Source organism: Oncorhynchus gorbuscha, linkage group LG05 (genome assembly GCF_021184085.1).
Source record: "Oncorhynchus gorbuscha isolate QuinsamMale2020 ecotype Even-year linkage group LG05, OgorEven_v1.0, whole genome shotgun sequence".
In the NCBI taxonomy this organism is placed as follows: Eukaryota; Metazoa; Chordata; class Actinopteri; order Salmoniformes; family Salmonidae; genus Oncorhynchus; species Oncorhynchus gorbuscha.
The window spans coordinates 70,667,473-70,673,671 of record NC_060177.1 but is presented as its reverse complement, the minus strand read 5'-3'; the positions used below and the strand labels follow the sequence as shown (position 1 = coordinate 70,673,671).

The window sequence follows — 6,199 nt, the reverse complement described above, 5'->3', positions numbered from 1 at the left end:
TGAAGGAGAAATGGGGGAGGCTTGGGCAAGTTGCTTGTGGGGGGGTGCAGAGCTGTTGAACAGTGTAGGGGTAGCCAGGTGGAAAGCATGGCCAGCCGTAGAAAAATGCTTATTAAAATTCTCAATTATTGTGGATTTATCGGTGGTGACAGTGTTTCCTAGCCTCAGTGCTGGGAGGAGGTGTTCTTATTCTCCATGGACTTTACAGTGTCCCAGAACTTATTGGAGTTTGTGCTACAGGATGCAAATTTCTGTTTGAAAAAGCTATCCTTCGCTTTCCTAACTGCCTCTTTACTGAAATTCATAAATGTATCTAAGATACAGGTGTCTAATCCAAAATCCACTTCTAGACACTTGGATCTGAAGGATTCGTGGCATGTAAGCAATATGAGTTTCCTCAGCTTACACCCATCCGGACCTTTCAGAACCAAACATAAAAGTCTAACAGCAGAGGCGGTTGATTTTGGACTGCTGATATGTGACTTACCAGTGACCTCCACTGGCTAGATTGTGTACTCATTGAGGGTGAAGCCTTTCTCCAGAGTGGGAGTTCTCATGTTCTTATTGAAGATGTCACTGACAGTGAAATACAGCACATGACAGTAATACAGGCCCTTAGGAATTACCCTGCAGTAAGATAAGATAAATTATGTTTCTGTTAGAACAAGGTTATAGCGACACCATCATTAAGTTTGACAACACAATGTTGGTAGGCCTGACCACCGACGACGATGAGACAGCCTATAGGGAGGATGTCAGAGACCTGGCACTATGGTGCCAGAACAACAATCTCTCCCTCAACGTCAGCAAGACAATGGAGCTGATCATGGACAACAGGAAAAGCCCGAGCATACCCCCATTCACATCGACAGGGCTGTAGTTGAGGGTCGAGAGCTTCAAGTTCCTTCCTGTCTTGATCACTAAGGATCTATCATGGTCCACACACACCAACATAGTTGTGAAGAGGGCACGACAGCGCCTCTTCCCCCTCAGGAGGCTAAAAAGATGTGGCATGGGCCTACAGACCCTCAAAACGTTCTACAGCTGCACCATTGAGAGCATCTTGACTGGTTGCATCATCGCTTGGTACTGCTTGACATTCGACCGCAAGGCGATACAGGGTGTAGTGCGTCCACCCCACTACATCACTGGGGACAAACTCCCTGCCATCTAGGACCTCTTTATCAGGCGGTGTTGGGAGGACGGCCCTAAAAAAAAAAAAATTTAATTGCCTCCGGCCACCCAAGTCATAAACTGTTCTCTCTGCTACCTCATAGTGGTACCGATGCAAGTCTGGAACGAGTCCTCAGTCTGGAACCAACAGGACACTTAACAGCTTCTACCCCTAAGCCTGCTAAATAGTTGGTAGCTATTTGGTTAACCCAAACTATTTAACTATCTGCATTGACCCTTTTTTTTGCTGTTTAGTATCTGTCACTTTATTCCTAGTTCTATGTACATACAGTACCAGTCAAGAGTTTGGACACACCTACTCATTCAAGGGTTTTTCTTTATTTTTACTATTTTCTACATTGTATAATAGTAGTGAAGACATCAAAACTATGAAATAACACATATGGAATCATGTAGTAACCCAACAACTGTGAAACAAATCAAAATATATTTTATATTAGAGATTATTCAAAGTAGCAACTCTTTGCCTTGATGACAGCTTTGCACACTCTTGGCATTCTCTCAACCAGCTTCACCTGGAATGCTTTTCCAAAAGTCTTGAAGGAGTTCCCACATATGCTGAGCCCTCGTTGGCTGCTTTTCCTTCACTCTGCTTTCCAACTCATCCTAAAACATCTCAATTGGGGTGAGGTCGGATGATTGTGGAGGCCAGGTCATCTGATGCAGCACTCCATCACTCTCCTTCTTGGTCAAATAGCCCTTACACAGCCTAGAGGTGTGTTGGGTCATTGTCCTGTTGAAAAACAAATGATAGACCCACTAAGCCCAAACCAGATGGGATGGCGTATTGCTGCAGAATGCTGTGGTAGCCATGCTGGTTAAGTGTGCATTAAATTCTAAATAAATCACTGACAGTGTCACCAGCAAAGCACCAACACACCTCCTACATGCTTCACGGTGGGAACCACACATGCGGAGATAATCTGTTCACCTACTCTGTGTCTCACAAAGACACAGCAGTTGGAACCAAAAATCTCACATTTGGACTCATCAGAACAAAGGATAGATTTCCACTAGTCTAATGTCCATTGCATGTGTTTCTTGGCCCAAGCAAGTCTCTTCTTATTGGTGTCCTTTAGTAGTGGTTTCTATGCAGCATCTCAAGAATGAAGGCCTGATTCACACAGTCTCCTCTGAACAGTTGATGTTGAGATGTGTCTGTTACTTGAACTCTGTGAAGCATTTATTTGGGCTGCATTCTGAGGTGCAGTTAACTCTAATTAACTTATCCTCTGCAGCAGAGGTAACTCTGGGTCTTCCTTTCCTGTGGTGGTCCTCATGACAGTCAGTTTCATTATAGCGCTTGATGGTTTGAGACTGCACTTGAATTTTCCAGATTGACTGAACATCATGTCTTAAAAAGTAATGATGGACAGCCGTTTCTCTTTGCTTATTTGAGCTGTTCTTCCCATAATATGGACTATCTTCTGTATACCACCCCTAGATTTGTTTAGCACTTTTTTGGTTGCTACATGATTCCATATGTGTTATTTCATAGTTTATGTCTTCACTATTATTCTACAATGTAGAAAATAGTAAAAAAATTAATAAACTCTTGAATGAGTACGTCTGTCCAAACTTTTGACTGGTACTGTATCTACCTCAATTACCTCGTACTCCTCCACATTGACTTAGTACTGGTACCCTGTGTATGTAGCCACGTTATCATTACTAATTTTGTCTTTATTACTACAGCTTTTACTTTTCTATTATTTCTCTATTTTCATTCGATTTGCATTGTTGGGAGGGCCTGTAAGTAAGCATTTCACTGTTAGTCTACACCTGTTGTTTACGAAGCATGTGACATAGATATAATGGGAGATAGAGCACTTTCAACAACATGTCATTCTGTCTGACCTTCCTCAGGTAAGGAGTCATCAGAACAACATGTGATGAGGTTCGTTTAACTAGCTAACTTGATACCCACCTGATATCAATGTGCCTGTGAAGATATTCCTCTTCATCATTTTGCTGCAGCTGGCAGACTCCCTAGAGACAGCAACCATCAAATCAACGACCAGGTCGTCGACCATGTAAAATAAAGGTTGAATAGATAAACATTCTGACTAATGTGACTAGAGAAGCAGTGAGCCATGTACTTGAACAGTTGCTTCCAATTTAGTTAAGTGAATGCAGTACAGACCCTTGCTGCACAAATTACATTACAAATCAAAACATCTTAGTTAATTTCACTGTTAAAGAAACAGATAACGCAATATTCCCTGCAGCTAGCTAGCCACACGCAGCCCTCACCATGAATTTGGTGTATTTTTTGGACAGTGTCTGTAATGAACACAATGGACTCAAAATGTTCAACCACAGCATGGAGGAGTTTGGGCTTGAAAAGGAAGAACAAAGAAAGGATGGGATGAGCATATGAAAGTCATAAGAGATCATCTTCTGTTGAATGCAATGCCCTTGGGCTGTCATGAATGCATGCAGTAAACCAAAGCATGAAGACATACAGGTCAAATAAGAAGAATATATTTGGACTGGTGAACTGTAAAGCACTTAAATGGAGATTGCACTTACCCAATGTCCACTTACCTTAGTGTATATTAATCATTACAGTACCAAAGCAGCAGTAGGCATTGTGGAGTTTGGTGGTCACCTGTTTCTCATCCATAGAGGTGTAGTTTGGGTGCGTCAGCAAGATCTCAATATCCCCACTGGATTCAGCACCTGCAGAAGAGAATGCAGGAACAGATAAATAATTAGGAAATTACCCAAAACATAAAATAATCTAGTTTATAAAAACAACATTTTCCTTTCCACTGCAATCACTTCCTTGATCATACATGAAACATGCACATCTAAACAGTACAGAGTTATTAATACTAAAAACCACCAAGTACACCACTACATGTCAGGACTCACTTCTCCTGTAGCTTCCACAGATGGTCCTGATGTACTCAGCATCCAGCAACTCCAGCTCCTGCAGAATGAATGTCTGGACAAACACACAAAACGTGTAAGACAGTAGTAACAGTAAATAAACTCCATTCTAACCATTTAAAAAAAATGTCATATAAAATATTCACAACAGCAAATATTACCCGCCACAATCATCTCAACTCGTGGAATCCTCTTCTCAAACTCCTCAAAGTACCTGCAGCAGACACAGAGCAGCGTCACACACACGCCACCAAGCATGCACAGGAAACTTCAATTGGAATGTATGAGACATCAACCATTGATGGTCATAAAACATTAGCAAAACACTTACATTGGTGCAGGCAGAGTGATCAACTGACAGAAAATTCACACTTACTGATGATTGAGTGTGTGTTAAATTTTCTTCAGATCTAAAAGCACAACAGTGTTAATATACAGTGAGCTCCAAAAGTATTGGGACAGTGACAAATTCTTTGTTTTGTCTGTGCACTCCAGCCAGCACTTTGGATTTTAAATGATACAATGACTGAGGTTAAAGTGCAGACTGTCAGCTTTAATATGAGATGAATCGATATGGAATAGAATATGTTACTAAACACTTCTACATTAATGTGGATGCTGCCATGATTACTGATAATCCTGAATGAATCTTGAATAATGCTGACTGAGAAAGTTAAGAGGCATAAATATCATTCCCCCCAAAAATGATAACATAAACTCCCGTTAATGTAATGGTGAAAGATTAGCATGTCTTGGGAATAGGATAGTTTGTATGGATGAAAATACCCTCATATTAAAGCTGACAGTCTGCACATTAACCTCAGTCATTGGATCATCTCAAATCCAAAGTGCTGTAAAAAGTAGCTTTAAAAGTTCAGCAAACCTTCCAGGGTCTTCACTTTCTGGCAGGAGCCGGACTGGAGAAGGAGGGAGAGTTAACTGGTTAGGTGTGTTCGATAAAGGCTGGAACAAAATCCTGTGGAACAGTAGTTTTCCACAAGAAGGGCTAGAAAAAAAGGGGTCAGTAATTGGGTTTAACAAACAAAGCAGAAGACATACCCAATACCAGTAAATCTGGTAAGGAAGTTGATGGATGAGCTGGTGTCATCATTACGAATCTAGGAAGATAAACACAATCCATTGTACATCAAACTGAGTGGAATTAACAATATAATTATCTTCTTTCGTTTATGCACTTTGCATTGTGGCCACATTGGACAAAGAAGTGACAGACTGCACCTTGCTTGAAGGATAATGTCATTCCTCAAACACTCACCTTTTCCAACTTCTTGAGTGTTCCTGTTTGTAAAAACTCATCTATCTTCTTAGTGATCTCTTTTCCAACTCTCTCCTATTTAAAATAGATGAATACAATAGAATTTATAACGGAAGTATAATGGTGTACTGTTATACTACTTTACTGGTGAGCATTGGCTGGCATCAGATTAGCCCTTGATCATGACTCTCAGTTCAATTACATTACCTTTAAGAGTCATTGGACGAAGGTGTCTTCTGTACAGAGTAGTTTTGTTAAGAGCCCTAACGCTCAGTCTGAACATTAACACGCATCGCTTGCAGTAGTCTTAGAAGCATAAGGACCTTATCTTTCATGAAGGCAAGATATATATTTTTTAACCAAAACGTTAAATTGATACACACCTTTATAGGTTTAGTGTTCCCACACTGCCATATCATCATTTTTCAGTGCACGTTTACGGAAGACAGAGCGACCACCTGTGCTAATTTGCTATCTTGCATGTGCCAAACACCTGTGTGTAACAGGAGAAAGCCTGCAGAAACGTGTTGTCACTGAAAAATGCATTTGGCTGCTGGTTAAAACAATGTACAGTAAGTACATATTTTGCATTTGTGAAATGATCTTTGTGATATGAAAGTAAAGGGCTTTATGTTTCTAAAACTATATCAGTTTTAAGAATCTATTCACGTTTAGATGGAATACTTGGATGTTTTGGCTGCCAGTGCCAGTCTACCTCTGAAAATAACATACAAGGAAGGTCCTTGGACCTTAAGAAGTAATGGTGGGCTCATTAAGATTACATCTTGGGCTAGCATCAGATGAGCTTTCAAGTCAATCAACTACAATCGATCA

At 40.6% G+C, this 6,199-nt stretch overlaps 1 pseudogene; it reads right to left on the bottom strand.

Annotated features, from left to right (window-relative positions):
* Nucleotides 1-503: 503 nt before the first annotated feature.
* Nucleotides 504-4,347, bottom strand: LOC124034923 (annotated as a pseudogene).
* Nucleotides 4,348-6,199: the final 1,852 nt, after the last annotated feature.